This window comes from Mauremys reevesii, linkage group 14 (genome assembly GCF_016161935.1).
Source record: "Mauremys reevesii isolate NIE-2019 linkage group 14, ASM1616193v1, whole genome shotgun sequence".
Taxonomy (NCBI): Eukaryota; Metazoa; Chordata; order Testudines; family Geoemydidae; genus Mauremys; species Mauremys reevesii.
The window spans coordinates 17,236,604-17,260,598 of NC_052636.1; the positions used below are offsets into that span (position 1 = coordinate 17,236,604).

General features: G+C 48.8%; 2 pseudogenes; one reads left to right on the plus strand and one right to left on the minus strand.

The window, feature by feature from the left end:
- Positions 1–23,995, plus strand: part of LOC120381895 — a 198,606-nt pseudogene that overhangs the window by 11,724 nt on the left and 162,887 nt on the right.
- LOC120381896 lies at positions 7,750–8,822 on the minus strand (annotated as a pseudogene).

A 23,995-nucleotide genomic window follows, 5' to 3' on the forward strand; every position in this document is an offset into this window, starting at 1 on the left:
AGCACAGACACACATAACCACCGACAGCCCAAGTTTGTCTAAGAAGCACCTATAGTGGCTCATGCAGGGGGAAATACAGCTGTGGGTGTGAGTTCAGGCCTCACCCAGAACGTTGGTTTTCATTAGCCACGGAGCTTCCCCCACTTTCTTTGCCCAATTCACATGGAAAGTGCCATAGGAGGGTGATGAGAGTAAATTCTAAACTCTGAAATGCGGAGGTTGGCCCAGAGATTGGAATAAGGGGTTTGAAGAGAAAAAGCTCTAAGAGTATAAAACCAGACAGTCTCCAGGGGCAGGTCCGGTACAACGCCTCAACAGGGAGCCATTTGGGGGGGTTCACTCCCTCTGTTCAATGTCCTGAGAGGTATTTGAAGGTGAAGATAACGCCATGGCTAACAGGTGACTAGCACGTCCTGGGTTAAAGAAAGGGACCTGGGTTACTAGTCGGAAGATTTGCGTTACCGTCACTGTCTGACCCCCCCTTCAGTGCGGAGCAGGTGTGTACGTTGCTGGGTGAAACGCACAGACTCCTGCAGAGCAGGGGCAACTTTTTCCATGGCAGAGAGCCTGGCACTTAGGAGACTTTCTACACTTGCTGTTTTGAAGCAATTCAGTAAAATAACAGAGGAGCTACAATGTCTGGTCCAAAATTTCAGCTGTCCCTGGTGCAAAAACGCTATTTTAGGATCTACATCGGAGGCTCCTGGCACTAGGACACCTGACCAGAGATCTCAGTGGGGGTGTAACAGCTGCTGACTCTGAGGGTCCCGGGCTAAATCCACTTGCAGGGGGAAGCGTGTTGATTTATTTGATGGATAATGAGCACCAGCTACCAGGGGAGAAGCCCTGAGAGTCGCTGCCACTCCAGCTGCTGCTAGGGCAGGGGGGAGCCCCAGGGGGCCAGCTGCTGCTCTGGCCACCCCAGAAGTGCTGCCAGAGGCCACCAAGCTGTGGCTGCTCCTGCTGCCCTCGGGACCACTGGTCAAGTGGTCCCCAGGGCCAGCCGCATTGGCCGCTGCTTGGGCGGTCCCTGGAGCCAGTTGATTGAGTGGCCCTGGAGTCAGCCACTGTGCCCACTGCAGAAGTCACGGAGATTGCAGGAAGTCACAGAATCCATCACTTCCACCACCTCCGTGACAGACACGGAGACAAACCCTTCCCTGCTGTGACTGCAGTTCCTGGAAGGAAAGAGAAGAACAGAAAGTGACGAGAGAAAGAAAAAGAGAGATTCCCTGTCACCTCTCTCCCTGCTGCCTCCCCCCTTGTATTCTGTAACCCCATCTCACTGGGTTCCCTGTGCTGGTGCCATGGGGGTGACACTAGAGTTCTGGGGATTTGGGGGGAGGGGAAGGGGGCTCTTCACTTCTCAGCATTTCACACAAATTTGTCTTTGGGCTGAAGTTTCTCCTGTGGGGCCTCTCAGTCAGAGCTGTACCCCCACCCCCTTCAGTGTGTGTGTGTGTAAATTGCAGAGTAGGCAGAGAAGTCACCCATAAAGGGTCATATTGATCAGGTGACTGGTTCTGACCGGGGTCCCACGTCCTCTGACACAGGCTCATGTGCAGAACATGGGAGCTCTGGCTTGTCCTAACTGCTGTAGACTGAGTTCCTGGAAAGGGCAGGGGAGAGGGAGCAAGAGGAGAAAGGCAGAGACATTGGAGACGAGGAATTGGGGGGAGAAGAAGGAGAGAACAGAGAGACAATAAATGATTGAACCAGAACAGGTGTCCCAACTCCATCTTGCTCATCACAGGTGTTCAGAGAGACAGGAAGTTGCAGGTTTTCCAGTGTCAAGTCTGAACTTAGATTCTAACAATGTGCGTTGAAATATCAAGGGGATCTCCACATACCTGATCTCTTCCCTCCTCACCTTTTTAGTATTAATTTTTATTTTGACGTGTTTGGCTTAACCATGATCTTCCCTTTCCCCACCTGTATTGCAATTTGGGGTTTATGTTTATTTTGCTTCCCTTTTGTTCATGTCATTATAATTGTAACAGCAAAGGAACCTGCAGGAGCAAAAACTGACTCAAAACTTCATTTCCCCATCATGCCGGAACATCCTACAAACAGCTCACGCAGCTGGAATCATAACACGCAAGGCCAGGGGATGGGAGATGCAGGTTTCCAAGGGTTCTGTCTTTCTCAGATGACACATTCCAGCCCCTTGTGTGCCTCCATCCTGTATGACCTGCTGGACTTTGACACATTTATTGTCTCATTCTATAGATAATGTGATTGTAACACAATGTGAGTGAAATTAAACCACATCCAGATGAGGAAACAACAGAAGAGAAAAGCCATTAGCGTATTGGCTGGGAATCAAACCCAGATCAACTGCTTGGAAGACACCTACGCACACCACTATACCACCAATGCATCTGGTAGGAGTAGCTTTCCTGGAGGCTGTGTGTGCTGGCAGAGGGAGTGACATAAGACCATGGAGTTAGTGAGTAGGGTGGATGGGCTGGAAGCTGCCTGACAGCTGAGAGCAGAGTTACCATCCCAGAGTGACTGAAAGGGGGCAAAGGTGAAAACAGAGCTCATTGGGAGCTGGCCCCACACCAGCCCCACCCCTAGGAGAGGGGAACTGAAGCTCAACTTCAATCACAGAAAAATCTTCCCCGAGAAGGAAGGGAACAGCTTGTTTTAAAGACCAGGTTTGTGTTTGTTCCTGCTACATACGGAGGGGCTGGGTAGTGCTGATTCCAGCCCCCAGACTCTGGGAGGATAAGGAACAAATTCAGGTTGCCAGTGACCTGCAGGAGGGAGATGATCTTTTGACAGTGACGGATGCCTGGTCCTAATAGGCCTTTGTCTGCCCCCTTCCAGTGACTGTTTGGTACAGGAATGCAGCCCCCACTCCTGGGTCTCTCCTGGGGAAATAATGTTTCTGTGCAAAACACCAAAGCTTTTAACAGAAAGGAAGAAAAGGAAATGGCCACATGATGGGACTATGGGCAGGTCTATACTACGGGGGGAAATCGATATAAGATACGCAACTTCAGCTACGTGAATAACGTAGCTGAAGTTGAAGTATCTTCTATCGAATTACTTACCGTCCTCACGGCGTGGGATTGATGTCCATGGCTCCCCATGTCGACTCCGCTACCGCCGTTCGCGTTGGTGGAGTTACGGAGTTGACATGAGCGCGTTCGGGGATCGATATATCACGTCTAGATGAGACGCGATATATCGATCCCCGAGAAATTTATTGCTACCCACTGATACGGCGGGTAGTGAAGACGTACCCTATGATATAAGGAATGAAACACAAGATCCTTCTCCCCTGTGCATTGACTTTTAACCTTGTTTGTGGTGGTGTTGTATCCGTGTTGGTCCCAGGGGTCCTCTGGGGCGCCGGGCATTGGCCACTTTCGGGAGAGTGGGCTAGATGAACTGGTCTGACTCAGTGTGGCTGTTCTTATGTTCTAACTGCTGGTTATGGAGGAGACGACCTTCCAGGCTACACAGAACTGAAGAAGGGTGCTGGGTTAGCTCCACAGCTTGTCTCTTTCACCAACAGAGGTTGGTCCTCTGCAAGCTCTTACCCTCACCCGCCTTGTCTCTCTCGGACTCTGAAAAGTACTTTCTCTCCACTCCCCTTGGAGAGAAGTTAGTTTCCCAAAGGGAAAACTTATCAGGCTGAAGCAATTGCATTGACTGCGACACTAGAACTGAAGATTTAATATTATAAATAAATGAGTCTAAACCTGAGGTTCTGGTTTTCACATTGGTTTTTCTAGCTCAGTTCCCAGTGCTCTTCTAGAAAGGCCTCCAGGCTCCCTGCCCAGCCCAGCAAAAGTGGCCAGGAGAAAGCCCACACTGCTGCTTTTTCAGGTAGTTGAAGGCTGCTATCAGTCAGTCCCCAGTCTGTGGCAGTGCATAGGATTCTTCCATCCTAAATGCAGGACTCTGCACTTCTCCTTGTTGAACCTCCTCAGATTTCTTTGGGCCCAATCCTCCACTTTGTCTAGGTCGCTCTAGACCCAAACCCTGTCCTCCAGCACTTGGGATTCTTTACATGCTTTCACAAGGCTGGTCTACACTGGGGGGATCACTCTAAGATGCACAACTTCAGCTACGTGAATAGCGTAGCTGAAGTCGAAGTATCTTAGATCGATTTACCTCTCGCTCTCATGGCGTGGGATTGACATCTGCGGCTCCCTCTGTCGACTCCGCTACCGCTGTTCGCACTGGTGGAGTTCCGGAGTCAACGGGAGAACTTTCGGGGATCGATATATCACATCTAGATGAGATGCGATATATCGATCCCCGAGAAACCAATCGTTACCCACCGAAACGGCGGGCAGTCTAGACGTACCCACAGAGCGAAAAGCATATGTTCCATGATTTCATAGGGCAGAGTTTTATGCTATAGGGAGCTTTCCCTGTGTGAATTTGACAGGTGGATCAACATAGAGACACATTATGACCCTTCTCAGGGTGCTGAGGGCTGTGAGCCTCCTTGTTGCCACCTGCCACAAGGAAGAGGGAGTTTTCCATTTGGATGTTAGTGACCAAACTCACCAGCCTGCTGGAACTCAAGCACCCTCCTCTGAGCTACCCTAACCCTGAGTTCCTTCAACGTGTCCCCCTCTGGGGTCCAGCTTGGATCACCAGATACTCAGTGAAATCCCAGATCCTCTCTTCCCCAAGTATCCCAAGGTTACTAGTTTTACTGTGGACCATTGCTACTGTATCTCACACAGCACCTGAGTACAGTTATCGAACAAGCAAAAAATTTATTTTACAATGGATAGAGATTTAAACAAATGTACATGAGTGATGGAAACCAACTGTTACCACTAAACAAATGCAGACAGTGATAGTATAGAAAGGCCAGCACAAAAAACAGAGAGAGGAACAATAAGATACTAAAAGGACAATGATTGGAACTCTCCATTTCTCTCAGTCTTTGGATTGATGGGTAGTAGAGCTGTAGCAACAGTTGAGGAACCAGGGTAAATTAAATCTAATTAACTTTTCAAGATTAGCCATCATTTCCTGTACAACTAACAAAACACAAAAACAAAACAACTTTCAGTTTTCCAAAATAATTCAGATTATCGCACAGTCTCTTACTCTTTAACCAATAACTTCACCTATCATTTCATTTTAATTGGTAACAATAACATATTCAAAGATCACAAATTCTTGTCATATATGTTTGTTTGCTTTTAATCCCCATTGCCAACAACTGAACCCTGGTTCTTGTTGTGGTTTGTCCCAACATAGGTCCCAACCACTTCTGTGAGTGCATATATCTCAGGATCTTCTGCCATATGTGTTGGTAGAAGGGGTCTTCTATGTCGGAATGTTTGCATCATGGAGAAAAATACCTCTCTTTTCACACTTTTTAATCTTTCAAAGTAGGAGGAGGTAGAGAAGTAATGTAAATGCATAAAACACAAGAGAAAACTAAGGTCTGGTTTAGACTAAAGACATTTATCGGGATAACTATATTGCTTAGGGGTTTGAAAAATCCACACAGCTGAGCAACGTAGTTACACAGCCCTAACCCCCTGTGTATATAGTGCTAGATGAGTGGGAGAGTTTCTCCTGCCAACATAGCCACCACCGCTTGCGGGGGCTGGACTAATCAAGTCCGATGGGAAAAATCTCTCCCATTGGCTTAGAGCATCTGTTATAGCAGTGCTAGAGCAGCGCAGCTACATTGGTGCAGTTGTGCCAACATCAGCTTAATTGTGTAGCCACAGCGTCAGACACAAAACCATAGAATCAGGACTCAACATGCGTGTCTCTGGCAGTCTAAAATTGGAGCCTGACAAATTCGTTGCCTCATTGGTTACCATCATTTCTACGGCCTGAAAGTCCTTGTTACCCAACCAGGCAGCCAGTTTGGGATCACAGGGAAGGACTGTCCTATGAAGCACTCTCTCTTTGCATCCAAACAGTGAAGGATGACTGTTCTCAATCTTACCCTGGCATACTTTGGAAGTGTAATCAGTGACACTGAACTAGGAAGTGGAGTTGTACAAACCATTTTCCTTGGGTCACCATTGCTTCCTTTACTGGGGTGGAAACCAAGAACTGGGTGTGGACTCTTGGATGGGGTAAATCCTTGGTCTTGGATGGGGTAAATTTACACTTCTCTGAAGTAGAATCCTTTACAAAACCACTTAAAATCTCAGCAGTGTGAATGAGGAATGGCTTCCTGAAACATGCCCAGCTTTTCTTTAATTCGGTGGCACAGGTCCAGGGAAGGGACTGGATACAGGCCTGGATCAGAATCTTCGTTAGTTACCAGAGCTGGAGATTCTATTAAAAAATGGCTATTTTTCTGACGATATTACATTTTCAACACTGGTTTCATTTTATACACATCTTTAGCACCTACAAAGGATAAATTCGACAAAAACTCCGCTTCTATTTCCTCAACATCTGTGGCATGAGGGGCTGCATTTCCCATAGCATAGGATTAGCTAGGAGAGATCTTCTGTAGGGCCTGGGTTACAAATGCTTTGGGAACCAAACACACGGGCATTTTGCCTAGTTCAAAACCACTTACTATGGAATTCTCTTCTCAGATCATCGGAGAGAATATTGCCTTAAACAACTGAAATACACTGTGATCAGATGCACTTCCTTCAGTTAGTTGGGGTTCTGCTGTTGTTCACCATTTCTGAGTGGAGATTTTAAATCACTGCTGTTTCTTTGTGAGCCTGTCCAGTAAATTAGAGAGTTCTCTCCTGTTGATAGAACTGCACTTCAGCTTTCTCCATGTCATCATGGAGGGATGGGGAAAAAGCAAAGCTGAAATCATAAATGAGGACTTTAGCAAAGGGTCATTGTCTTAAATTCTTCAATAAATCTGAGCTACATCCTATCAAACTGAACTAATATCCAATTGGGTGACCAAACAGCCTTCAGGAAAGATAGAAACCCACATCACAGAGAGACAATACATGACAAAGAAAGCGTCAAGTGAAATTCAAGAGCAGGTTACATCTGATTATTCAGTATCGGGACAAGAGATTCTCCCATCACATTCTCCTCTGATCCATTCAAACCTGCTTCCCTCATCCCTGTCTCAATAGTCAGTTATGTTATTTACAACATTTTTAGTATCCCAGCATCCCCATAATGAGGGAAAAACAGCCACCTTGCCAAAGTGGCTTTACAATAGATGGAACCTGGAATTTAAACTCCAATAACACTGTATTTGGGATCCATTTGAATTCCCCTCCCAGGTCTTTGACACTTTCATCTCCAGTCATAGCGACTCTGATATAGGATTAAAGAAGTCAAAACATCATCTGCAAGGACAGACAATGGAGAATGCTTCATCACATGACACTTATGAAGTGGATGGATAGAATGTGATGAAGATAAACTCTACCTGGCTCAGGCAAAAGGTAACAGTTCTGCAGTGATGGGGAAGGAAGGAATCTCTGACTCACCCCATCTCCTTCCAGTGTCACAGAAGCTGTAATTATACTTTTTTCCTGCCCCTGCTCCTCTTCATTTACATATAATTTGAAAAATTCCCAATATATCTGCTCTTCAGCACAACCCAGAGCAACATGAGAACTGACAAGGATACAATCTGTATCACTGGTGACTCTAACAATAACTTTGCAATAGGAGGAATGGTATAAACGTGACGCTCCCTGGTTCCTCATAGGAAGGGCTCACTCCAGTTACTTGTGGGACAATAGAAAGGACAAATAGGTCCATCTCAAAAGAGGGCGAACTGCAAAAGGCAAAAATGGGCCACTCATCTGGACAAGCTGAGGGATAACGGTGCTGCAAACAGTTCAAAGAGTTTTAAAAGTTACTATGTGGGAATCAGGAAAAGTATTAAAGAAAACAAAGTCTTGATAGCCCTAGAGATTTTTACAATGTTTATCTCCTTTGCAGATTCTCTGATTGCTAACATGGGTTGAGCTGCGATTGAAGGTTTTCCCACACTCACAGCATTTATAGGGCCTGTCCCCTGTGTGGATTCTCTGATGTTGAGAAAGGTTTGAGCTGCTAATGAAGCATTTCCCACACTCACGGCATTCATAGGGCCTCTCTCCTCTGTGGATTGTTTGATGCCTAATAAGGTGCGAACTGCGACTGAAGGTTTTCCCACACTCACTGCATTCAAAGGGCCTTTCCCCTGTGTGGATTCTCTGATGTTGAGAAAGGTTTGAGCTGCTAATGAAGCATTTCCCACACTCACAGCATTCATAGGGCCTCTCTCCTCTGTGGATTGTTTGATGCCTAATAAGGTGCGAACTGCGATTGAAGGTTTTCCCACACTCACGGCATTCATAGGGCCTTTCCCCTGTGTGGATTCTCTAATGTTTAGAAAGTTGTGAGCTGCTAGTGAAGTTTTTCCCACACTCACGGCATTCAAAGGGCCTCTCTCCTCTGTGGATTGTTTGATGCCTAATAAGGTGCGAACTGCGACTGAAGGTTTTCCCACACTCACTGCATTCAAAGGGCCTTTCCCCTGTGTGGATTCTCTGATGTTGAGAAAGATTTGAGCTGCTAATGAAGCATTTCCCACACTCACAGCATTCATAGGGCCTCTCTCCTCTGTGGATTGTTTGATGCCTAATAAGGTGCGAACTGCGATTGAAGGTTTTCCCACACTCACGGCATTCATAGGGCCTTTCCCCTGTGTGGATTCTCTGATGTTTAGAAAGTTGTGAGCTGCTAGTGAAGTTTTTCCCACACTCACGGCATTCAAAGGGCCTCTCTCCTCTGTGGATTGTTTGATGCCTAATAAGGTGCGAACTGCGATTGAAGGTTTTCCCACACTCACGGCATTCATAGGGCCTGTCCCCTGTGTGGATTCTCTGATGTACAGAAAGGGCTGAGCTGTGAGAGAAGGTTTTTCCACACTCACTGCATGTATTTTTTCTCTTTCGCCTGAGAATATCCTGCTGTGTTGTGGTTTCCATGAGGACCTTCTGAGTTCCCCAACAGGAAATAAATTTATCCACTTTCTTCCCTGGCTGGTTTCCTTGATATGTTTGTGGTCTGTGCTGAATCTCCCAAGATTTTCCTTGCTCATGACTCCTGGACACATTCCTTTTCCATCTTTGCAATAATGCTCTGTTTTTACCCACTGGCTCAACATTTTCAGGCTGAGAATTCTGCTCCTCTTTCTCACATGCCATTGCATCACCTGCTGTGACAGAGACAGAAACTTCAAACAGGGATGGAAAGGGGAAGACCAAACAGAAACAAGTGCTGAGGACAGGTCAAATTAAAATCAGGAGCTGAACTCCCCCAAACTCGTCCCCCAAGTAGGAGAGAGGAGGGGGATGAATTCAGCCTTCACATCCCATCCAAATACGCAGGGGGAAGGGAGGAAGCCACTGCCTGGTGTCTGCTAGGATCTATAGTAATCCATGAACTATATTTACCCCGAGGATACGACCCCTGCTAGGGATAATAATGAACTGAGAGACCTCCCCAAGGGCTTTGTTGGGTATCCCAGATGTTTCCTTCAGGCACTTACAGATTCTGAGGTGATTTAATGTTTCCTCACCTGTGCAGGGAGATCTCAGAATCTCTCTTTCCTCTGAACCCTGGAGGTCTGGGACCCATGGCTCTTCCCCTTGTTCCAGCTGGGAGATCACATCACGCTGGAAAACTAGAAACCCTGCTCAGATGAAAGAAAACAAAGGACTTCAGTTGATTTCATAAGACTTGGTCATAAAAAAACATTCTATTCATTTAACTTCAGTGCTTAGTGTGACTTGGTGGGCCAGGGGCAGTTCTCACTGAAAATGTCAAAAAGTTAGGGCAGGCTGAAAAAGGGAGAGCAGATGCTCCCAAAACTGCTGGTTAACACTGAAGTTAAACTCACCGACCAGTCACCAACTGTGCTTCTGATCCCCCACACGGGTTATCAAGAAGCTGAAAAAAGAAATCACACAGCCCAGATTATTGCATCCCTGTTCTCTGACTCCCAATCAGCAGCGAGGTCCAGTACAGTGAGAGGTTATTTCAAAACTCTGCTCACATAAACAAAGTGTTCCTCTGACCCCAAAGGGTCAGCCACATCACCAGGTCACTATAGGTTTGGATATTACCCAAAATTCCATCCTTCCAGACAATCCTTTAGCATCTAAACTAAAGGTTTAAACGAAAGAAAGGCAGAAAGAAGTTAAATGGGAACGCAGTCAGATACATTCCAAAATGGATATATCAGGTTCTTAGCAGTATTGGTGAGTTGCTGGCTTGAAAGTCCGTCTGGAACACATCCACAGCTTGGATGGGTAATTTAGTCCTTTGTTCCAGGGTTCAGTTTGTAGAGAAATTGCTCCAGAGGCAGGAAGGGGGATTGAAGACAAAATGGAGATGATGCAGCTGCCCTTTACATTCCTTTTGCCATGTGGCCTGTACTTCCTGTGTCCCAAACACAAGATTCACAGCACATGGCATGGAAAAGCCTTGGAGTTCTCAGTAGACAGGCATACCCCGGCATGTCTTGCTGACTCAATAGGTGTATCCCCTTGATCCTTTCCATGGGCTCATTGTACAGATGATGACCCTGAATGGGCCATCAAACAGGCTAGGCAGTGTTGATGCCAATATGTCTGGGGATGTCACCCAGAAACACTGCACAAATCTGGAAATACAGATATACCCTACATATCTATAACTCACAATACAAAGGTGATACAAACATTGAAACAAAATTATCATACTTGGCAAATCATAACATTTTCACTGATACCTTACATGGCATATCTAGCACGATTCATTGCAATTTTATCAGATTATATTATTATTTTATTATTAATATCAAAGTGTCACACCTGGTAAACCAGTGAATTCCCAGGACCAGTTCCCCAGGTCCTTGAAGATGCCAAACACTGTGCTTATGAGGGATTGAAATACCCACATATCTGCTGGGAACACACCCACAGACACTGTGTAAGTCTATACCCCTGTGTTCACTCTTCTAGAAAATTATGATCAATTTTGTACGCAGTATGGCTTGTGAGGTATCATTTAAAAACGCATAATCCACTGAATATTATCCTCCTGTTAAAATGTGTAGTAACACTGTATGTAAAGTTATGAGATTTTACAGTATGAGATTACTGAAAAAGTTACAATTCTGGGGAACACCCACAGACCAGTTCCTCAGAGACAGCAAGGCAAACAGCTGGTCAAACAGCCATTCTCCTGTAGGGGGAAGGTGTGAAGAAGACATTTACATTCCATCACAGGGACCTCTTGAAGCTGTTGTGGAAAACGACCACAGGATTGATTTTGAATCAGCTCAGCCTGAGGCTCTTCTCTTAGTTAAAAGTGTGCAGGGGGAGACAGCTATTGGAATACTGTCCCCCTGAGTTAAAAATCACACAAGCGTTTTAAAGCTTAAAACCACAAACAATGACACATACGTTGCACGTTAATTTCCTTATTTGGAATATATTGCAAAATATGATGCAAGCAATGTTGGAAATAATTAAGAAAGGGATAGATACGACAGAATATATCATATATCATATTTGTAAAAACAGCAAATAAATCCATGATACACCCACATCTTGAATACTGCATGCAGATGTTGTCGCCCCATCTCAAAAAAAGATATATTGGAATTGGAAAAGGTTCAGAAAAGGGCAACAAAAATGATTAGGGGTATGGAACAGTTATGCCAGACCTAACCCCCAGTTTCACTTGAGCAAACAGGAGATATTTGACACTGTGCGATATGGCTCCTGTGCTCTGTTCCCAAAGTGTTCTGCAGCAGGGGAGGGTCTCTGGTAGAGTGTGTGTGTCACTGGCATATTGGGGTGATGCTGAAACAGGACAGAGTAGAGGTGGCATTGTGGGGCTGGCGTGAACCTTATCTCTTAATTTCCCCTTCCAAGATCCGAGGGGACAGGAACCCTTACCCAGCGAGGTCACCGTCTCATAGTTCTCCTGCATGACATCCCAGTAGAGGGCTCTCTGAGCAGGGTCCAGCAGAGCCCACTCTTCCCTGGTGAAATGCACAGCCACCTCCTCGAAGGTCACCGGCCCCTGAAAGAGCAAGAGTCCAACACTCAGGACCTCTTTCCCCATTCACAGCCCCACTATTTGTGGCAGAGAGGAGCCAATCAAATGGAAGCTCTGGGTGGATCCCACTCAACAGAGTCCCACCCCCACCCCGCTCAGCGTATCCAGCAAATACCAGGGTGAGGGGACGAAGAGAGAGCCCCTTGTCTCTCCCAGCAGATCCATCACACACCTACTAGCCACCGACTGATACAGGAGATGGAGCCCCTAGCAGGGTCCAGGGAGAGCTCCCTGGTAGGAAGCCCAATAACCTCCTCATTGTGAGGAGCGGGATATGAAGGGAGAGGCAGCTCCAATAAGCCTGACTCATGGGTGCCCCCTTCATATCTCACAGCAGCCGCTGGTTAGTGAGGTCAGGCTCCAGCACTGGGAGTCTGGTCAGTTTGATAGCTCCATGTAGGTGGGCTATTTTCTTTCTTTACAAATTAGGGTATTTCCACCTCTGAACCTCCTGGGTCTGTTCCTAGAATCTAGGGCACTTATTAAATAACTCCCAGCAAGTTTGCCACACCCTGGCCTCCTCCTTTCCCCACGAATTTCCTGCCCTGCACCAACCTCCAGACCAGACTGTGCAAACCTTCCCATCTCCGGTGTATTTGCTCTCCCTCTCCTCCAGCAGGAACCCACCAGCAACCCCCCGATAATCTCTACCTGAGTTGGCTCCACTGCAGCCATTTCTCTTCCCTGTCCCACGCCAGGCTGGGATGAGCTGGAGCAAAACATGGACGCCATTCGCAGCCTGTCTGGGGGAGAAGGGCAGTTGTGGGTGTTTCAGAACCGGTATTAGTTCGTTTCACATCAGAATTCCCCCAGGCCCCTTCCCTGCAGACAGACACCCTAGATTCTGCCATGCTGGGAAATGCTCAATCTGTTTATTACAATGTAGATCTGGCCCCTCCTGCCAGGCTAAGCCCAGACACATTTTTAACCTCCCTTCTCCCTCCCCTCACCCCCTAACAAAGTCTCTGAACACAAGGCTAGAAAAGAGCAGAACCAAAGGAGTCACTGTGGGGGATCCCTCGGACACCGACCCCAGGGCAGCCACACCCCAGCAGGGGGAATATGGAATCAGGAACAAGCTTTTCCTCTGTCTGATCCTTGTTTTGTTCACTGGAAAGTGGTTCTGCCCAGGGATGCAGCAATACATGTGTCTGGGTGGACTAGAGAGCTGGAAATCTCTCCCCCAACTCATTTCTCCCACTGCCCCTTTCAGTCTCTCATTCCCCTCTCCTCTCTCCCTGCCCCTCTGGCTGGGACAGTCCCATTCCTGGGGGCTTTGCTCTCCCAGGGCTGGATTTTCTCCTGGCAATTGCTACTGGGAGGAGAAATAGGGAGGGGCTGTTTGTGCAGAGTCAGTTTCATGCCAGTCCCCAGCACTTTCCCTGAGGTCTTTCAGTTACCTGGAGACTCTGGCTCAGAATTTAGTATTAACAGGGCCCAGGGCTGCCCTAGGGGGCTAGGACCAGCTGGAGAAAGTCATCCCCTGGGCCAGGCAGAGAAGCAGCTTTAATTAAGGTCACTTCCCAGCACAGAACCCCGCTGGGGGAGCAGCAGCAGCTAAGCCTGGTCTCCCAGATCACAATGGAGGCTGCAGCGTCTGACCCAGGAAGCTGAACCCCAATATCCTGAGCAGAGAGGGACAGAGCGTTTGAGCAGCTTCCCTCCTTTAACTCTCTGGGGAGAGCAGCTAATGAGAGCCCCTCCTCACAGGGAGAATTGCTGATCTCATTTGCCCCACTGTCCATCTGGAGTCACTCCTTGTCTTTCCATACAGTCACTCTGGATTAAAAATGGTCTCAATGAAATCAGAGTTCAGAAACAATGAGTCCAGAATCCTGTGGAAGAGACCATTGTGCGGCAGTGCTGACCCCCTTCCCACCTCCCTCATCCCCCAGATCCAGGACAAGGACTGGACAATGGACTGGAAGTTCATGGACAATCTAGGACAATGGAACTGGAAGTTCCTGCAGTTTTCAAGAGGGGAGAAGAGCAAAAATCTGTGATTTCACCTCACAGTGTCTGATAAGTGGCTAGAAAGTTATCACAGTGACTGGGCCTGGCTAGGGAACGTCGGGCAGTGCTTGGAGCCAGGATTCTGGCATAAGCTAATCAGGGAGAAGAAGCGAGGTCGGGAGCAGCCCCCAGAGCCCCAGTCAGCCCCTGCCCCCTAGATATTCCCTGGGACCCAGCCCCCAGAGTCCCTGGCCAGGGACCTCAGATACCCCTCAGAGCCCCACCGGCCAGAGAACCCCCACCAGACCATCACTGCCAGGTTGAGAATCCCAAAGGGTTTCCCCCCCTCACCCCAAGAGACCCCAAAAGCCAGAGAGCTCCCAAAAGGGACCCTCCCACTGGGAACTCAGTCCCTCATTGCCTGCCTAGGATCCCTCCCCCCCGCCCTCCAGCAGGATCTGCCCTGCCCTTTGCCTGGCACCCCCTCCTCCCCCCTGCGGGATCCTGGTGCTTTACAGGGCACCCCTGGCCTAGCACCGGGGATTCGCCCACACACACTCTGTGCACTGGGCAGGGCAGCGATCCCAGGAGTCTGCGGGGGAAGCCCAGACAGAGCCCCTGGCACAGCACCAGGCTCCCTCTAACCCCCTGTCCCGCCTCCCCAAGAGACGCCCACCCCGGCTGTTCTGCAGCCACCAGGCCCCCAGCGATACCCACCTCCAGGACCCACAGCCTCAGGGCTGGGCACATCACAACCACCCCCTGAAACCCCAAATCTCCAGAACCCACCAACCTCACTAGGGTACCCCTTGCCCAGCCACCCAGAAGCCTCCCCCCACCACAATCCCCCATCAGCGGCTATCTCTCCCTACCGCCCCACCCCCACCCAGCAACACTGTTACCTCACAGTGCCTGAGAAGTGGATAGAAAGTGACCACCGCCCCCTGCTGGCCAGTCACACAGGCAGAGGGAGCCCTGGGGGATGTCTCTTGAACAGGAGAATGGAAGGCCTGGAGGGACAAAATAGATAAGAAATGTCCATGGCTTGTCACTACCAAATAATGGCCACCATGGATCCACCCCAGAGGTGGCTGCATCTTAGCACTGCGGGAAGCAACCCCTCACCAAGGCCATTTGCCATGGGGCTTGGGATACTTCTCAACTCACACTGCACTCAGAGTGACCTCATCATCCCGTGCCAGCTGGAGAAAAGGGTCCAGGCAACTCTTCTGTAACTGGTTGGGAACCACTGATCCCCAAACAGGGGGAGGCCTCTGGCTTTGATGGGTATTAAATATCTGGCTGGTCTCTTTCTTTGGCAAACATTTTAACAGAGGTAAAGGAGGGACCAAATGATTCACAAAGGAGTCGGGAAAGATGATCTCTGGGCAATTTCACCCCCTGCAACCTCCAGGATGGAGAAGAACTCAGGGCAACAGGTTCCCTTGAAGGAAGAAGTTGCTGGGATTTAGAAACACGGGGAACAGCCCCAAACCCGATAGGATTTTTAACTGACATTTGATAATGACACAGAAAGAGGCAAAACCTGAGCTTTGAGAGCAACGTTCAGAAATGAAAGAGTTCCCAATCTGAGAGATTTTGGATCCATTTTGCAAATTATAGAGAGGAAAGTGGAAAATCAGAGGGATTTTATATCAGTTGTTGATTGGAGGTAAAATCTGAGTGTTTCACATCAATATTTGATAAATGAATAAAGAGGAAATGGGCAACATTTGCAAACATTTTATATCCAGGTTCAAGAATCTGAGAAAAGGTGTAAATCTGAACTTTTCTTAGTATTTTATAATTAGAGAGACAGGGGAAAAATCTCAGGGCATATTCAATTAGAAATAGACAACTAGAGAGCAGTGGGGCAAATGTTTAGGTTATTTTATATGAATCTTTGAGATTTGCAAAGCAAATGTGTCACAAACTGCGTATTTGATAACATGAGAGAAAAACACCAAGATCTGAGGGGATTTTATATTGCTGTTAACGAACTAGTGGAAAAGGGGGACTGTTGGACTGGATTTTATACGACTGTCCAATACATAAACACAAAGTAATGGTTCCCCACCCCACCATTGCCATGGGCAGCAGGGAGCCCTTTGAGGAGCTGATTAAAGGGCAAGGGAGGGAGCTGGAAGGTCCCTGGATAAAGGAAGGGGGCAGCAGTGGGGATGGACAGGTGACTGGCAACTGATGGTTGGGGGCAACTGTGCTGGTAGTTAGGGGCAACAACTGGGATTGGGAAATTGGGGTATGGGCAGTCCCCATGGGGGACACGTGCGCCTCCCTTTCCTGCCCTGGCAGAGACCCGGCATCTCCTAGAATATCAGGGCTGGAAGGGACCTCAGGAGGTGTCTAGTCCAACCCCCTGCTCAAAGCAGGACCAAACCCAACTAAATCCCCAATTAACCCCCCTCCCCCCTTCGCCCGCCCGCCACTCCCCCCCCCGGGAATTTCCTGGCTGCCCAGAGACAGTTCAAACCCCCGCGTCCCACTGACCTTCCCCTACAACTCCAGCTTCTCCCCTTCCTGCCTGACACCCCCCATCTCCCCCCACACCACAGGGGATCCCCCCGCCAGACCCCAGTCTCTGCCCCCAAATCCCACTGGGGCTGAGACAGCTCTGAGGCTTCTCCCAGGTTCCCCGGGGCAGAGTCACTTTCCTGCCCAGCCCCAGTGCCCCCCCCGGGGTCTCTCACTCCCCGGGGGGCTCCGTGGGAGGCTGGACACCAGGGATGCAGGACGGCAGGAATGGGGGTGACAGGCCTCCTGTTCCTCAGTCTCACGGCGGGACCGAGGGGTTCGTCACTCTCTGGCTCGGGAGCGCTGGGAAGACCCGACCGTGGAGGGGCCGTCGCTGGGGGGGGGCGGCCCCGCGCAGGCGCTGAGCACGTCCTTATATCACTTCTGTGGCGGGAAAAGTGCTGAGGAGATGGAACGCTGAGGGCTGGTTTTGGCGGGAAAAACCGGTTTGGACTGGTTTGAGCCTGTCCCCTGATGGTAAACAAGTCCCCTCTCAGAGATGGAGTCCAGGGGTCAATAGTTCATATGCTCCAGATTGGATCTTATTTTAAAGCCAGTGATTTACCTCATAAACATCTTATTAACCACCTAATGGAACCTATTGAACAGTTCATACTTCTCACACCTAACAAAGCGATAAAAAAAAGAAAACAGACAAACCTTGTCAGTAATGGCTAATGTCCTAACTGGGAAGCACGTGAGCTTGTTGCAGAGCTGCTGCTCAGGGACGGGAACCTCCTGGCACCCCAGCCTCCACAATCACTCAGGCTGCACTTTCTGCACAACTAGGTGCTGGCTGAGGGGGGCGTGGGAATTGGTGGCGTCTGCTGCAGGTGATGGGAATCGCAGGTATTTAAAGCCATGGCCTAGAGGAGGGAAGTGCCTAACTCCAGAGTCTGCAGCTGCCTAGGGCCAGGGCTGAGGATTTAGAGCCCCTAGTGCTGCCGTTGCAAGGTTCAAGCAGGCTCAGCCCTGCCATTGCCACCCCTCCTGCGGCTAGTAGCTGCAGCTGGCTAAGGCTGGCCTCTGGGAACTGGCCCCATGGCTGTAGCCAGAGAAGCTGCAGGTGGCTCTGTGATTCCTGGGGCCATTAAGCTAGAGCAGCTAAAGACACTGGAGTTCACCTCAAGGAACAGAGGTCACCAGTAGGACAGGAATGTCAGGGGGAGCAGGGAAAGAGGGAGCAGGTCAGGCTGGCAGAGGGAGCTTCCAGCTGGGTGGGAGCATGTCCAAAGTAGAAAGGAAACAAGCATGGGGAGAGGCGGTGGTGACCAGGTAGCAGACTAGCATGTAGATGGGAGCAGAGGGAGAGAGGCTGGTGGCTTCAGATTCCCAAGGGCTAAGTCCTGACTTTGGGGAGATGGTGTTTGCAGGTGGCTGGCTCCCATGGCAGGATGGGGGCTGAGGGGGGGATCTGTCAGAACTGATCAGGTGTCTGCTGGCTTTAGAACTCTGAGCTGAGACTAGGACCACATGCCGTGACTGGTGACATGGCGGGTACTGGAGACATGGCTAGAGAAGGTCTGAATGAGGAAGGAGATAAATCTGTGGGAGTTTCCTTGATCACTATGAAAGTTCTGCTCACTGTGGACACTGGTAAACCCACATGGGTGTACAGCTCAATGAGAAAACCCGGGGGCTGAGGGAGCTGTGTATGGCAATGCTTATAGTCATGTAGGGGTGTGTGATCAAAATGAAAAATGTCTCTGAGGTTCAGTACCGGGTATGCTATGGCACCAATGGCTCTGCCCCACCAGGCCCATACTCGGAGCCCACAGTGACTACATAGGGGCCTACAAATATGTTTGGTACCAGGACCCACAGAAGGTTAATCCGGCCCTGACTGCCTGAGCACTATTTCAGCCCCACATTTTTGGGTGGACCTCCAACAGTGGGAGCTGCAGAGCCCTCCCCCGCAACACACACACACACACACACACACACACACACACACACACACCCCTCTCCTGGTGTTGGGAGGGGAACAGAAGAAAGAACAAAATAAGCAAGAGAAGAAGAGAAAGGAGGGAGGGAGGGATGGCGGAAAAGGTGAAACAAAAAGGACAAACCCTAATGTCTCCAGTGGTTCTAAGGGACAAAATCCCAGGTGCGCAATAAAATTCTGCCTCCTTAAGCTCGTGTTTTCCATGCCTAGAATTCAACTCTCACCAGATGGATGAGACTGAACAGGTTTCAAACCTCCAGGAGGCTCTTACCTTCTAAACAGGGACGGCTGTTTTCTAGTAAAATCACTAAAAGGAAGGAGAAAACTCAAAAGAGGTTCCTCCTGGCGCTCACGTCCGTGAACCCGAATACTCTCAGTCCTCAGAGAGAGACCTGGAGAAGGAGACTTGCTGAAGCAAAGCCACAGGGGTCTCTGAGGTTTCCCTGGCCCCTCGCCCCTGTCCTGCCTGGCTGATGTCAGCATCTCTCTGTGAGGTCACCACCTCCCCACCGCCTTTGGCCAATAGTCTGAGGTCCTGCAAAAGGCCTTTGTGATGTCACTGCCACACCCCTCCCTTGCTGGGCTAATGTCCTGCCCCTGGCCAGGCACTTTGGAGGTTTGAGCTACTCCCTGTGGATCACCCCACTCAAGGAGCGTTCGTTCTAGGCAGCAAGCTGGCTAGACAGGGAAACATCAGACGCTGCTCCCAATGCTACACTCAGTTTTTCAGAAATGAGTCGACTTTATGGCCAGAAGAGACCATTAGAGCATCTAATCTGACCCCCTGCGTATCACAGGCCTCCTGTAGGACACCATAGCTACTTTTGGGGCAAACACATTCCAGAAAGTATCAGAGGGGTAGCCGTGTTAGTCTGGATCTGTAAAAGCAGCAAAGAATCCTGTGGTATTCACCCACGAAAGCTCATGCTGCAAAACGTCTGTTAGTCTGTAAGGTGCCACAGGATTCTTTGCTGCTTTTACATTCCAGAAAGGCATCTAGTCTTCATGAAATGACAGCAGGAGATGGACAATCCATCACGTTCCTTGGTAATTTGTTCCTGTGGTGAATCATCCTCGCTGTTGAATATTTGTGCCTTAGTTGTAATATGAATTTGTCTCTTTTCACCTTCCAGCCATTGGGTCTTGCTAGGCCTTTCTCTGCTCGATTCAAAAGCCCTTTAATACCCAATCTTTTCTCTCCATTAAGGCACTTCAACACTTCAATGAAGTCACCTTTCAGTCTTCTTTTGATAAGCTAAACAGGTTGAGCTCTTTCAATAGCTCACTAGAAGGCATTTTTCTCCAGCCCTCAGAACATCTGGTGGCTCTTTGCTGCCCCAGCTCCAATTTCATTGATGCCGTGTCACCTCCTGTGACATTATTGACATAATCTATAACTGTATGGATCACCGTTGCGACCACTGTTCTATATTCGCAGCCAATACTGTAGAAAGGTTGTTGTGTAAGGGGTCTATGGAGAGGTTCTGATTGGCTGATTATAATTATGCTATCTCTAACTGTGTATCATTTTTGTAGTTGGTGTTATGAATATTGGCTCTATGGTGCCCGTATTTCAAACTTGTGCTCTGCTTCCAGGGAACACCCCAGCCAGACAAGTTGGTGTCAGTTCTGCCTAGCCTCCTTGATGGCCCATTACGAACCATCAGCTCTACAATCGACCCACTGAGAAAAGGCAGATACACCTTGTGACTCAGCAAGCTATGCAAGGACCTGCCTATGGACAGATCTCTAAGGTTTTTCTATGCCATGTGCTTAGGGAGATGTATTTTCCATGCCCTGGTTCCTCGCTGACCCAGGGAGAACAAAGGAACACGAAAACAAAAACCTTCCCCCACAGATTTGAAAGTATTTTCTTCCCTAATTGGTCCTTTTAGTTATGTGCCAACCAGGTTATCTGAGCTTTTTAACCCTTTACAGGGTATTTTATGCTACCTGTAGCTATACGTTTATGACACCCTGTAAATAGCAATCTGCAGAATCTGATTCTGAGAAAGGGCAGGGTGAAGGGAAGTGGCTTCAGCAGATTTACTGAGCATGCTCAGTTCATGTGAGCATGCTCAGTGCACCATAAGTAGCAAATTCCTACACGCAGCAGTTTCTCACACTACACCTGACGCAGCATAAGGCAGGGGCTCCATCGCTGTCCAGACCCCACCCAAGGGCAGATCCCCAGGGGCTGCGAGACCCTCAGCTTGTGGGACCTGTGTGTGGAGTCTCTCTTCTGCCCACCCAGGGCTGCCCCTGGGGTCCCTCTAGCCCCTGCAGCCCCTGGCCAGGGGTGGCAGAGCCTGGGACTGGGTCCAGCTGGAGAAAGTCCCCACCTCGGATGGGCACAGAAAGTGCTTCAGTGAAAGTCTGTCCCTGGAGCAGCCCCTCTGGCACCGCAGCAGCAGCCCGGAGCTCAGCCCGGGCTCCCAGCGCACACTGGAGGCAGCAGCACCAGCAGTGTCTGGTACCTTCCAAAGCCCGGCCACCAGGAGCTGCCCCACGGCTCTTTTCCTTGTTTTTCCTGCTTCCTTCCTACCAGCCCCCCACTGCTCCAGCCCCTTCCTGGCTCCTTCTAGCCCAACCCAGGCTGCAGCTGCCGTACTCACCGGGCCAGGGACTGTCTGAGGTGGGAACTAGCCCCATCTCTGCTCCTCCTCCTGCCCCTGTGTGTCCCAGAGCCGCTGCAGGGACTGACCCGCACCCAGGCTCTCGCTCCTATTAGCACTCGCAGGGGCCAATCTAGCTATGGGAGTGTGAGCGCCCCTGGGAGCAGGGAAGTGACCAAGTCTCCCTGCCAGAGGGTGGGGGAGGGGGAAGAAAGGGAAAGAGGAGAGACTGAAAGGGGATAAGGAGAAATAAGTGAGGAAAGCAGCACCCAGCTCTTTTCTACTGCATCACCCCAGAGCAGATTGCTCCTGAGCTCTGGGTAAATAGCCCCCAGTGTCTCCCAGATCCCCCTGCTCCCAAGGCAATGCACATAGGGGTCTCCTTCCTGCCAGGCGTGATTACAAGCAGGTGTAGGTGTCACCCTTATGCCATGATTGGAGAAGGACAGCAAAGCTTGGGAACACGTGTCTGTATTTCCAGTTCAGTGTGACAATCCCGGCTCCAGGAGGGGTTTGTTCTCTGCTCCTGCTGGAGGGGCACAGAATGGGGCAGCAACAAGTTTGTGTCAGTTTTTGTTGCTCCACGTTCCTTAACTTAGAACAGTGTGAAATGAAGAAAATGGAGATTGAATTAAAGGGAAATACACAAAGAAAAGTTCCAGCCCCCGTTGCTTATTGAAAGAAATGACTCAATTTCCCAGTTACAGGTTTTATTAACATGAACAAATAATCCCAAGAGCGCATGTCACTAAGGCTAAATGACTATAGACACCACTCAGCTAAGGGTTAAACAACACAGTGATAAAGTTCAGGTCACATCAGGAAATCAATGAGTTAACAAGGATATTGCGCTGGAATCAAGTTGTCAATTTAGTCCAACCATCCGATTAATACAGCAGAAAAACCAACCCCTATAAATCCTAAAAGAGCAACCCAAGAAGGCAGGTGCACATTTAGTGATGCCGAAACCCCAATCAGAGATTTTCACCCAGGCAGTGCAATCCAGATTTACCCAGCTGAATATTTCAATACCGAAACCTAATCATTGCTGACATTTAACCCACAACCTCAACGCTAATGAGTTTTTTCCTTAGATTTCACTATTATGTAGCTAATACTTTTCCTCGCCCTCTTCCCACTAAATACATACAGACCTTAAGAGACACATTAGTAAAAGAATTCAAACAGCTCTCGCTGAACAATACGTATCTGACCGCTCAATTCCTTGCAATGCTTGCACAGGTGGGGAGCATGCGTTCAGTCATTCCATAGGGCAGGGTTTTAAGGCTATTAAGATTTGGAGAACTATTCTTCCTAGCATCTTCCTGTTGTAGATTTCAGAGGTGTTCCCACCCTCACCGAGCCGCACTGTTACACCCCAATCAAATAGAAAGACTGGGAGTTCTCCAACTTCATAAAAAAGAAAAAGACAAAAAATAGAAAAGGGAACAAAACGTTTCTAAGATAATAAGGGGTTGGATCTCTGCACCTCTCGGGCTTTGGATTCGCCTGGAGTAGGAACTGTAGCTGCAGTTTAGGAACCAGGTACTGGCATAGATTTCCTTTCTCTCAAGTGCAGGGCGTGACCTATGTCTCATTCTCTCTGTCTCCCATCGGGTGATGGGTGAGTGAGAATGAGATGGGGAAACCCCAGCAGGAAGATGCTGAGGAATTAGAACCATCTGTGCTCTATTTTCACACTTTCTAATCTTTCAAAGAAGCAGGAGGCAGAGAGGTGATACAAATGCATTAGACTCAAGAGAAAAACTAACGACAGGTCTACACTAGGAGGGGGGATTGATCTAAGATACACAACTTCAGCTACGGGAATAGCAGAGCTGAAGTCGACGTATGTAGGTCGACTTACCTCGGCATCTTCACAGCGCTGAGTCGACTGCTGCTGCTCCCCTGTCGACTCTGCTTGCGCCTCTCGCGGTGCTGGAGTACCAGAGTCGACGGGAGAGCGCTCAGGGATTGATTTATCATGTCTAGACTAGATGCGATAAATCAACACCCCAATAGATCGATCGCTACCTGCTGATCCGGTGGGTAGCATAGACCTGCCCTAAGAGACCAAACCACAGACTCGAGACTCAGCATTCAAGTATCCTGCAGTCTGAACTTCGCATCTGATACATTCCCTCATTGGCTACCATTGTTTGGCCAGCAGGGAAGTGCTCCTTGTCCAACAAGGCAGCCAGATTGGGACCCATAGGCATGGAATGGCTCTGAAGGAATCAGCTGTTTCTCTCTGTGCTTCATCTAACTTTGGATCCAAATGGTAAAAGACAGTTGTTCCCAATTTAATCATGGCGTCCTTCAGGAGTGTGACCAATGCCACTTAACTAGGGAGCAGCGTTCTAAAAATAGTTTACCTGGGCCACAGGTCACCATAGCTTCCATCTCGGGGGTGAAAATCAACCACTAGTATTTGCAATTTCTACCTGAGTTCTTGTCAAATCTTTGACCTTACTTGGAGTAATTTCACAATTCTCTGGCATAGAATTCTTCACCAACCGCACAACAGATCAGTAGCGACAGTGAGGTACAACTCCCACAACTATGCCCTTTTATTTCTTTAATCTGGTGGCACAGATTTAAATTAGGGACTAAATTCAGGTGCGACTTAGAATCCCTGTAAGACAACAAATGTCAGGTCTCTATTAAAAAATAGGTATCTTTCTGCAGCTATAGCACATTCAACATGGATTTCATTTTCTACACATTTGCAGCATCTCCCAGGGGTGAGCTGAAGAGAAAAGTCACTTCCATTTTTCCCATCTCTGCCTAGATAGGGATTGCGTTTCCCAAATAATAGGCAACATGCAGCTAATGAGGAAGGAGATCTCTTCAGGAGCCACTTCCTGCAGGGCCTGGGCGACAACTGCTTTGGGAGCCCAATGCCTGG